Source organism: Columba livia, chromosome Z (genome assembly GCF_036013475.1).
Source record: "Columba livia isolate bColLiv1 breed racing homer chromosome Z, bColLiv1.pat.W.v2, whole genome shotgun sequence".
Taxonomy (NCBI): Eukaryota; Metazoa; Chordata; class Aves; order Columbiformes; family Columbidae; genus Columba; species Columba livia.
Window position 1 is genome coordinate 53,136,695 of NC_088642.1, and position 12,027 is coordinate 53,148,721.

General features: G+C 40.7%; 2 long non-coding RNA genes across 9 annotated transcripts in view; one reads left to right on the plus strand and one right to left on the minus strand.

Moving 5' to 3' along the window:
• LOC110363003 (uncharacterized) overlaps positions 1-12,027 on the plus strand; it is a 35,185-nt gene that overhangs the window by 17,969 nt on the left and 5,189 nt on the right. Inside the window, exon 2 of the long non-coding RNA XR_010468951.1 lies at positions 11,662-11,701. This is a non-coding gene — a long non-coding RNA (uncharacterized LOC110363003). The remainder of the gene's footprint in view (positions 1-11,661; positions 11,702-12,027) is intronic.
• Positions 1-12,027, minus strand: part of LOC110363009 (uncharacterized) — a 68,046-nt gene that overhangs the window by 17,896 nt on the left and 38,123 nt on the right. For 7 of the 8 annotated variants that reach the window (XR_010468944.1, XR_010468946.1, XR_010468949.1 and 4 more), the window contains one exon: positions 10,984-11,062. The exons of the other annotated variant lie outside the window; for it this stretch is intronic. This is a non-coding gene — a long non-coding RNA (uncharacterized LOC110363009). The remainder of the gene's footprint in view (positions 1-10,983; positions 11,063-12,027) is intronic. 8 annotated transcript variants of the gene reach the window in all.

A 12,027-nucleotide genomic window follows, 5' to 3' on the forward strand; every position in this document is an offset into this window, starting at 1 on the left:
AAAAAAGACTTCTGAGGAGCAGTTCTTGAAATCTTTCCCTAAGATGGTACCTTAAAATGCCAGTCATCTCATCTTGTTCTGCCAGGCCAGGAAGACTGTGAATATTAAAAGAATGACAATTTTTTAGGAATGGCTGTTGGGCTGTCATTGAAAGAGTGGAGTTTTTATTTTAGCAATCAAAATGTTAGTGGAAATTTTCTTGTGGATGACGTCTACTTATAGCCAGTGACCTAGCCCTGGGAAGGTGTACTGAAGGGAAGAAGGGAGAAGTAATTTTTCTGTGATGTTTGGTCCTCTACTGCTTTCAAAATGCAGGCACTCCTTGGCTCTCACTTGAGGAGGACCTTGCACAGATGCCTACACCTGCTGCAGCATAGAAAGGGCTTTTTTATGTGCCTCATTGGCATTGGAAAAAGACTTGGTGGTGGGATGGCTCCTATGACTGGAGTGTTGGAATGGAAGAATACAGGTTCTTTAGGAAGGAGAGGCAGGGGAGACAAGGAGGAGATGTAGCCCTCTCTGTCAATGACCAGCTGGAATGGAGCTCCACCCGGGGATGGATGAGGAGCTGACTGAGAGTTTATGGGTCAGGATTAAGGGGAGGTCAAGGATAGGTGATACTGTAATGGAGATCTGCCAAAGGCCACCTGACCAGGAAGACTGAGAGGATGATGCCCTCCATAGACAGACAGGAGAAGCCCTGGTCCTCAAGGGGCACTTCAGCTACCCAGATATCTGTTGCAGAGACAACACAGCAGGTCATAAGCAATTCGGGAGGTTCCTGAAATACATTGATGATAACTTCCTTCTCCAAGTGATAGAGAAGGCAACAAGGAGAGGTGATAGACCTTGTTCTCTTTCACAAAGAGGGGCTGCTGGGGTATGTGAAGCTCAAGGTCTGTCTCGTTTGCAATGACCAAGAAGCGGTGGAGTTCCTTAGGGCAGTGGGGAGGGTGCACAGCAAGCTCTCCACCATGGACTTCAGGAGAGTAGACTTTGACCTCTTCAAGGATATGCCCTGGGGGGAAAGGGGTCCAAAGAAATCTGGTTAATATTCAAGGATCACCTCCTCCAAGCTCAGGACTGATGCATTCCAACAAAGAGGAAGTCAGGCAAAATGCCAGGAAGCCTGCAGGAAGGAACAAGGAGCTCTTGGACAAATTCAAACTCAAAAAGCAAGTCTACAGAGGGTGGAAGCAAGGACAGATAGCTTGGAAGGAATACAGAAGGATTGTTCAAACAACCAGGGGCCAGGTTAGAAAAACTAAAGCCCTGATAGAATTAAATCTGGCCAAGGATATCAAAGGTAACAGAAAAGCTGCTGTAGGTACATCAGTGATAAAGGAAGACTACATAAAATGTGGACCCTGTCCAGAAGGAAATGGGAGACCAAGTTACCTGGGAAAGCTGAGGTACTCAACGACAGTTTTGCCTCAGTCTTCACCAGTGAGTGCTCTGGCCACACACCCAAGTTACAGAAGGCAAAGGCAGGGACTGGGAGATGAAGAACCAACCACTGTAGGAGAAGACGAGGTTTGAGACCACCTAAGAAACCTGAAGGTGCACACGTCCATGGGACCTGATGAGGTGCATCCGTGGGTCCTGAGGGAAGTGGCAGATAAGGTTGCTAAGCCACTGTCCATCATATCTGAGAAGTTGTGGCAGTCTGGTCAAGATCCCACTGACTGGAAAAGGGGAAACATAACCCCCATTATTAAAAAGGTAAAAAAGGAAGACCCAGGGAACTATAGGATGGCCAGTCTCAACTCTATGCCCAGCAAGATCATGGAGCAGATCCTGCTCAAAACTATGCTAAGGAACATGGAAAATTAGGAGGTGACTGGTGACACCCAACATGGCCTCATTAAGGGCAAATCATGCCTTACAAATTTGATGACCTTCTTGATGGGGTTACAGCATTGGTAGATAATGGAAGAACAACTGATGTTATGTTCCTGGACTGTGCAAGCATTTGATAGTGTCCAACATGACATCCTTGCCTCTCAATTGGAGAGACAGGGATTTGATGGGTGGACACTTCGGTGGATAAGGAGTTGACTGGATGGTTGCACTCGAACAGTTGTGGTCGACGGCTTGATGTCCAAGCAGAGACCAGTGTTGAGTGGCATTCCTAAGGGGTAAGTATTGGGACCAGTGCTGTTTAACATCTTTGTCAGTGGTACAGGCAGTGGGACTGAGCACACCTTCAGCAAGTTTGCAGACAACACCAAGCTGGGTGGTATGACTGACATACCTGAGGAAGGAGATGTCATCCAGGGAGACCTTGACAAGCTCGAGAGGTGAGCCCATGCAAGAAGTTCAACAAAGCCAAGTGTAAGATGTGACACACAGGTCAGGGCAAACCAAAGTGCAAATACAGACTGGGCAGAGAACGGATTGAGAGCAGCCTTGAGGAGAAGGCCTTCGAGCTGTTAGTTGATGAGAAGCTCAACAAGACCCAGCAATGTGTGCTTGCAGCCCAGAAAGCCAACCCTATCCTTGGATGCACCGAAAGCCTACAAGAAAGCTGAAAAGGGACTTTTTATAATGGCCTGTAGTAACAGGACAAGGGGTAATGGCTTTAAACCAAAAGAGAGTAGATTTAGGTTAGCATAAGGAAGAAATTCTTCACCATGAGGGTGGTGAGGCACTGGAACAGGCTGCTCAGAGAAGCTGCGGATGCCCCATCACTGGAAATGTTCAAGGCCAGGTTGGATGAGGCTTTGAGCAACCTGGTTTAGTGGAAGGTGTCCTTGCCCAAGCTGGACTTCCAGTCTTAACAAGGAAAGGTATTCACTTTTCACTGATGCAAATTAACTTGGTATGAGAAGTATTGCATTTAACAATACAAAGACTTATTCACTGCTGCGCAATCCGTTCAACAGCCAGACAACAGATAGGCTGCCGATTCACAATTACCTGCCATAGTTTGACTTGCAACTTATGTGGTTCCTAATAGGAGACTATCTCGATTTTATTTGTTTTTTCTTGTACTTATTTCATTTGTTTTTTCTTGTACTTATTTTATTTTTCAGGCCAAAGAGATAGTACTTTGCATTCCATGTGGTATGTTATAGGACTGGAGGGAGGAAGAAAAAGGTTTCCTGTTTTTCTTATCAACATCATCTCTTAACATTATGAAAGAGAGATTTTTTGGTGTGTGGAAAACAAGAATGCACTAGCCTATAAGCCTGACCTAGTTGTTATTTGAATAACATGTATAATAACCCTGATTTCCAAACACAACAAAGTCTCTTTAACCATTACTTCATCATTAGGTCATTCATTGCATCAAGTAGCAATTTTTATTAATAATTACCATAAAGCAATGTCTGCCATACATTAATTCCTGTATAATTGAATTCTCTATATTTAGGACAGGGAATAAAATAATTTTCTGCCTTTATATCCATCATCTGCACATTAATTTCCATCTGCACATTAATTTCTTATTCATAATGACAGACAAACAAATGTACCCTTACTTAATGTCTGGTCACTAGACCATAATGATTTCTTTGAGAAATCAACATAAGGTGCAATAATTTCATAAATACAACACAAATCCAAACATTTATGAATATGAGAATAATAGCCACTATTAAAGGCCTTCAAGTCAAATGTGTGTCAATCTTTGTACAAGGAAATTACTAACATAAACTGTTTATTATCCTGCCTCAGGGGTCAAAAATAAAAATGTCTGCCAAATTCTAACCCACACCATTGTTTTAACTATCACACTTGCATTGCTTTTGTTGATATGCTGAAGAGCCATAGATCACAGCAGTAGATTCTGGCACCTAATTATTAATTATAAGTAATCTGAGATGAGACAAAGAGCGCTGTGTTTGCTCCGCACAGATGTAACACCACATGAACTCTTCACAGACAACTTGGTAATGAGTCACAAACACTGGGCAATAGGTTAAAATATCTCAATTCCAGTCTAACAAGAAATAGATGCAATATTAGTTAGCATCATCTGCGTTTTGCTCATATTTGCTCCTAACTGATTTGCAACTTTTTGAACCTCTGACTATTTTTCATCTTTTTTTTTTTTTTTTTTCTGTAAAAAATCCCTTGCTCTTCAATATCTTCAGCCCTGAACAGATATGAAAAGGAAAGCTTTGGGCAGGATATATACATGCTTCTCATCAACACAAAGACATTAAGAGCAGCGCTTCCTCTGTTCACAGGGCAGATATTATTGGTAGGATCAGCAACCGAAAACCAGAGTATTGTAGAAGCTTAGTCCCAACCACAGGAGGTGGCTGCCTAAAAATGCAGCACTGCAAACTTTCTACAAGACAGGATGGTGACACAGGAAAAGAAAATATGACAAGAATGGCAGAGAAACAGAGACACGACTTCATTCAGCTGTTAACAGGAGGGGCTGAGAAACCAGAGATGGAGAACTGTCCCCATCTCTGTGGCCTCAGGCATGTAATTCAATCCCTCCTGCTGCTGCTCTGTTGGATAGTTCACCCAGAAGGGGCCCGACAAGTAGCAGGAGTCTGCACAGCAGCTATCACAAATAACCCTGATTTTAACTGATTGTCTTAAAACACGTACAAACTGTGAATCCACAAGAAGAACCAACCCAGAACATGTTGCAACTCTTTCTATACGCACAAAATTAATCAGAGAGACTATTTATCATTCATAAAATTAGCATAATTCTCACATCTCTACTCAAAATAACAGTATGTAGGATTTTCTGGTATTTGTACTGTTTTCCAGTTTTTTATTCTCAATTTCTCTATACACTTCCTAGACCTTTACGAGCCTAAAAAAAATCAAAAGTCCTGCTGAAAAGCCAAGAAAGGAGTGTTGTTAGATTTTTTAAGCTATTTATTTAAAATATCTCTTTTACTTCATAAGTCTCCTGTTTGCCTGTAAAATGCAAAGTTGATTAGAATAAGGAGAATTCTGAAGTGGATTTATCTGTGATTATGAAAACCTGTGATTATCTTCTCCTGTGTAGCACACTAGGCAAATACCAGGTGGTAAAGATTTACATGTGTAGTTTCAGTCTAGTGCAAGATCGTTATTCCTTTTATAAATCCGAACCCAAAAATCATGGGATCAGCTTAAAGAATATGAAATTTAAAGAAAGCAATACCTTTTGGTTCTCTTTCACATTTTGTTTTTTCTAGGAAGTGCTCAGGTAACATTTTAAATCTTTTCTCTGAAACTGTAAAGACTGGAAAGCTACACTCAAAGGAGTGAAATATGAGCTTCTTGCCTCTTAAAACATCTCTGGGATTTGGATTTTAAGAAACACAGCAACAGAGCACAAGACTGAGGACAAAACCATGAGAGTTTGCCAGGCTGCCTGTACTCAGCCAGCCGGTTTTTTGTAGAAGTCATCTGGCAGAGGAAGCACTGCTGAAAGAGCTAAATAAAATAGTATGAGAACGCTGAAGGCATAAAGATGGAAACATGGGAATGTGGGGGGTGGGGTGTTTCTGAGTTAAGCACTTGCTAGGAGAGGCTAATGGGATGTAATGAGAAGGAAAGTGGGGGAGTGGAGCAAAAGTTGTGGAATGAGTGAACCAGTTCTTGTTAAGTTTATGGCCAATTAATGTTTGCCATACTTGGGAATCAAAAGTTTAGCAAGGGTTTCTCTATATTAAAGGCAGTTCTTTGAACAATAGAGCCCTTTTTCTGCAATTCACAGCTGTCAGAGATCATTTCACTCCCTATATAATTCAAAAAAGTGATGCCTTTAATTGGCAGCATAAACACTGTTGGGCTAGTGTGTACTGAGCTTGATTTAGATGCTCAGTGTATGGCACAGTTTGCATCTGTCAGGATTTGTAAGGAAAAGCTGCATAAATAATTCTAACCTCACATTTGCAAACTAGGAGGAAAAAACAGGATTCCAAACCGTCATATACACTGGCTTTAAAATGACAAGAGCCAGGAAATCTGGAGTTAAAGGTGAAAACCTGTCCCGAAGACCCTTCCACAGAAGTCACTTCCCAGGTGAAGTGTCGCTCTGCATAGCAGGACTAGCACGAGATGGAAGGTCACCTTAATCCTGCATTTCTTGCCCCTTTTAAACATTTATTTTACCCTTAATATTTTAACACAGTCTGAGTTTAATTTACTAACTGGGTTGATGGTTTGCTTGTTTATCTGATTATGTTGCCTTTCATAAAACATTTAGCAGATAAGAAGCACAGGCTTCCCATGCTGTTTTGAATTGTATTTATTCAGTGTTACAATGAAACCAGAGGTGTTATCTGGACCATTCATTCCAGGAGGACTTCACAGCCCAGGCACACAAAACAGTTAGTAAAAGAGCGGGGAGCGGTTGAACACACTGCACCTGCAAGCAGCCCCTACCCCAGGTGAGGTTCATCTGATGTCCAGGTACAATCTGGAGCTCTCCAAACTCTGAAAACACCAAGCTTGCAATGAAATCCCTGAGGGAGAAAACTAGGATTTAGACAGACTGAGTTTTGTTCATAAAACAAATATTTTAAATAGAAGGAAATGTTCAAAATTAGCAATGGCATTTAAGGAACAAACTCTCCTTTATTCTTCCTTTTCTGTTGATGTAGGATCTTGTTACAAACACCCATGGGGACGATGGTGAGAAATCATAACAAAAAAACTGATAAAACTGGGATAAAACTGAAAAGTGAGAAATCTGAATCTCCTGAAAATTAGTTATGTCCATGGAAATGGATGACTGTTGAGCTTGTCATCTCAAACTAGCACTCAGGGCTGAAACATGGCATTTATTTTTCAAGCAGTGATACAAGCTGCTATATTAGCCTCTTTACTGAAGAAAGTTTAGTTCCTGCCCCAGGAAATTGCCATTTGGAGATAGACAGACATGAGCAGTGAAGGAATAGTCTGTACAAATCAGTGAAGTTTTTGACAAGCATCAAAGGCTTCTAAGAGACATCAGACAACAAATGAGTAGGGACTGTGTCTGAGAACTGGTTTTAGGAACATTACATGATGTAGAAGAAAACCTGGAGATGCTTATTAAACAGGTGGGCCTGAGCAACGTGGAGATAGATGGATGAAGCACTGAGCAATGTGTTATGGGAAAGCATACTGTGATAGGATGTTGGAAGACAGAAGGACTCAAAATTTGCATTGCTAGACAAATGCAATCTTGTTAGTCACTTCAGAAGAGGGAGGGGAAAATCAGCCTAATTATACGGTTATTTCAAGCACTGGAAAGAATAAGAGGAAAATCCAGGACAAACTCTCTGTGCAGAGGACAAAATGGCTCAAAACCTATGCCTCATAGTTCTTGCGTCTCTTGTGCCTCATGCTCACTTAACCAGGATTCTGCATAACAGGCACACTGTCCACCACAGCACTGCTGTATCCCAGTCCACCTCAATATATAGGCTCTCTTGGCCTAGAAAACCAAAGTCTCACCTTGTGGAAAAGCCCAAATTATTTCAGGCTGAGAGTTCCTCTTGAAATAGCACCAAATAAAGCCATGGAACAAAATGTTTGGGAAAAGAATTGTATCTCAAACCTTATCCAGGAAAGACTGTCTGAATATGAAAAATTCATAACTGTATTAATATTAGAAACACACAAACAAACACATAGTAATTTCAGTATTTAATCTGAATTGTCGTCTTAAATAACAACAGTTATTGGGATCTGGCATTGCAATTTGATGAACATTCCCAGCTGAAACAATGATTTAAATCTAACCTGAAATGGCAATATAAGTTAGTAAATGCTGTCTCCTTCTTTAGTTATACTGTTTTCTCACTCATCTGTACAGACTCCCATACACCAGTGATTTACATTGGTATGAAAGCCCAGTCAGTAAGTGTTGAAGCAAGCCTGGAAGAATCAGTTGTGTACACCTTTCACGCAGAACATGTACAGCAAGGGCATGAGTAGTGAGGCATTAGTTGTTTACAGGCACATTTTTGACATTAGGCCATCAGGCTTTTTTACAGACAGGAGTCGGAATGTGCCCCCTGTGAGTAACAAAACCCTTATGATTATGAAGCTCCTCTTTCAAAAGAAAAAAAAATAAATAAATAAAAGGGAAACACACTGAAATTTCTGCAGGTTCATCTGCATCTTAAGCTATTTACAAGTTAGAGAGAATTGTACCTTTTAAATCAATTGCCATTTTCAAAGAGCTGGTCACCTAGATGAGGTACGCTGAACACTGGAACCTTTGTCCACCCAGAAGTGAAGTGTACAGTTACTTGCAACAGGAGCTTATTAGGAGGGGAAAGAGATGCACATCGGCTCAGTCTCCCCAAAGTGCTAAACACCTTCTGACAGATGTTCAATAACTTCTGCACAATTCAAAAGAGGTGTTCAGCATCTCACAGGAGCAAGCAACAGGAATCCAGTCATGATCCCCAGAAAGTAAAATGGAAAGTTCCCCCTGCCTTAAGTAGGATCTGTAGTTTGTGTAGAAATAAGAAAGTGCTGTACTAACTTCTCCAAAGAAAATCAGTTAATGTAGCCCTAAAAATGTGACGTCAAGCTAACTGCACCCTCACAAGAGGGAATACAGAACAATGTTGCTCTTAGAGTTGATCAGCCTCACTGCACCTCTATCCTGATGTGAAATATGGGGGAACTTTATTATGCCTTGCAGACACTGCTCTCAATTACTCTGAGGTCAGTTCATAGCAGTCCCATTGTTATCAATGATCTTAGTCCAGATTTGCAAGGGTGAGACTGGGAGCAGTGTGGGACCTATGCCTGAGGAAGTTTTATGATCTTATTGTTTTGTACTTTCTAGTGTCAAGAGTGACAGATTCCTGGAGTGATTGCACAGGTGGTGTTAAATAGCTATTAGCAGACTACAGGCATGGTTTAAAAGTGATTACTTGTTCAAAAGAGTGGTTTCAAAATAAATAACTGTCAGGGAAGTATTACACCTTGTGTGGAAAAAAGGAATGTGGTGAAAAACTGCAGCCTTAGTATGCATCTCACTATAGTACCTATAAGCAGTACTGTCACCGCAGAGTTTTGCAGCTACAAAGGTTCATAATTTTGCCACTCTAATTTTCTTTCCCTTATTAATTGCCAACAATAAGCATAAAAAATTTAGCTAAAATTTCTAAATTTTCTGTGAAACAGATCAAAGAAGTCTCCGGTTCCTGTGCTAAAGGACTGCAGAAAAAGTCTTAAAGTTGCTTGGCAGTGAAACCCAAGCAGAGAATAAACCTCACAATGACATCACAACGGAAAAAAATCTTATGAAAATGCATGGCTCCTTAAAACCCCACAGTCTCTCATTTGGCAGCTTTTATTCCCACACCAAATATATTAAACAGGTGGAATCAGGCTGAAGAGCAGTTTTGCTTTGATGGAGCTAAAGAAACCCTACTCACAACAATGGAGGCTTCCTAAACAAAGGATTAGGAACAAGTGCAAAGGAAATGAAGTCTTGTGCTGCCACTCATCATTTTTGCCAGTGGAAAACAAGAGAGTTGGTTTACTTTGCTAAGCTCCTTGCTGCATGTAATTTTCTTAAATCTGATTAGGATCATTTAGGCTTTTCTAATTACAGCAATCTCAGAAAGCCCTGCCCACTACCTGTTTACCTAGGAGCTTTCTTCTCTGCCTTTTTTCTCACAGACAGTAAAAAAACAAAACAAAACAAAACACAAAACCAAAAAACAAGTCCTTGCATGGCTGAAAAAGGCTGAGACAACTTTTATATCTATAAAACTTGTCAGTATAAGATTGTATTACAGAATTGTGTAGGCACCATGCCGCCAGTTTTCAGAGCAGCCACCTTAACTGTACCCTCAGAGAAGGGAGGCCATTCATTTATCCCAAGTCTCAATCTCAGTGAATGGGGCTCCTAATGACAAGTGATGCCACAAGAGGTAACCCATGGCCTTTTGAATCCTAGGATGCTTTAGGCTTTGCTCAGACTTCATGGAGTTGGGCTTCATGTGTTTTTGTCACTGGGCAAGATGATTCTTGTGGTATTACTTAATTTTTATAATGCATTCCTGAATCAGCATTTTCCAAATGTAGCTTAATTTCACCCATACTCTCTGGTTTCAGGAAGATCATTCTTTTCTGCTGTCAGGATTTGCGTGTGATGAAAATATGAAGCTCCCAAAATCTTCTTCTTTAGGAGTACACACACTAAAGATACATTTGCAGCTTGGCACATGAAGTAAGTACATAACTCTGGTAGAGATTCACCGAGAAACAATGAAATCCCATGTCAGGAGAAAGGAGATAGTGTTTGTATTTGCTCATAAATCTATTTTTCAATCAAAGACTGGTTTATCTTTTCAGAAAAAAAGGATCGATCCTGTGTCCTCCTTTTCTTCTGGCATCTGAGCCAGTGAGATGGAATTGATTAAGAGATATAACATTTAAGCATATGAAATACTATTTTTTATGAAACAAAATCTTTTATCTTCTGGATCAGAAATAGAATGTGATTGGAGGGGATGATTCAGCACTCTTTTCTCTCAAGCAACATTGAATTGGTATCTCAGCATGGTATTATTTCCAGGAAGCAGCATGGTACAGCAGGGAGTATTTTTCAAAAAACAATTTACATCTAGGCTATTCATTGCAGTTAAAATGCTCCTAAAATACAATCACAGAGTGCTCCTGGTAAAGTTTATGCTTGATAAAAACCATAAAACATTATGTCTGTTAAATATTAAAGGTCTTTTTTTTTTCTGTTTGGTTTTTGTTTTCGTTGTGGATTTTTTTGTGGTTTTTGTTGTTGGTTTGGTTTTGGGGGTGTCTTTTTTGTGGTGGTGGTGTTGTTGTTTTGTTTTTGTTTTAACAAACAGAAGGATAATAGAAAACACATGGAATCTGGATAGCTATTCTGGACACAATACAAGGTCCATCAGAGCCATGGAACCTCTGCCATGCTTTATTGAGGTGAGGGGACTGACCAGGGGCAATCAGCTGGCTGAAGTGACTAACTGATAATGGTGATAATGATAAGTTAGGTGATTCAGGTGATTCATTCTCATTACTCACCAAGTTGCATGGAGCACCTGGGCACAGTCATCCCTCTTTTCCATGGTCAGTCATGTGGATGTGACAGGGTCTCAAGAAACTATAAAAAAACAGGATGGGTTTGGTTTGTGTTGCTCTTTGAGACACCCTGGTGTGCAAGATGCTGTAGGGTAGAGCGCAGGCACTGTAAAAGCTCCACTAGTGTTATCGGAGAGCCTGAGCAGGTCCGGAAGGTGACAGACCTCAGGTGTTTCTGCAAGCCGCAACTGGGACCAGTTGTGTAGAAACTGATAGATATGGTGTCATTTGCTAAAAGAAATCCTTTCTCTTTCTAGCATTGCAGTAAGGCAAACCCTTTGTCACCAACACAGCCCACATGCAGACACTCCTCTGAGTGCACAAGGAAAGGCTAGAATCCCCATGACTGCTGTTTACATGCCTGGTGAGCTAGTAACCATCCACACCATCTTGAAACTGCGCGTCCATGGAAGCACAGAAGGAGTTTTGTTTTCTCATGAGAAAGTTCAGCTTATACTCCTTGCTGTTGAGGAGTTTGTCTCCCAGATTTCTAAGATGTTTTTTGCACCAGGAGCGCCTTCCTGGGGTACTGTCTGGAGCTGGCTGCCTCTGTGTGGCCAAAGTACTTGTGGCAAAACTTAGGTAATAAATGCCTCTTTCTTCTCTCTTTTTACCATTCAGGTCCAGAAACTGCAGGAAAGACTCCTTCCAGCAATATCAGGTATTTCTCAGGTTTTTATTGTTATCATTATGGATTTTAGCCTAACTTGCTGAGTATCGCTTTTGACATTCAATTTTCAAGATTTATTCAGGGCTCCTTCGGTCCCACCATCATCCTTATTGCAAGTTCTTGATTCCTGAATGTAATTAGCTTAAAAGGTTAAGTTACAGCACTTATTTTTAATGAGTCATTTTACTTTTCATGCTGCTTCCTGAAATTCAGAGGTCAGTAAGGACAAGAAAGCTGTAAATACAAGTAACACCAGTTTGAGAGTGAGTCAGATATTCCCTTTGTTCAAATAATCTAATGATAACAATATGTTCCTT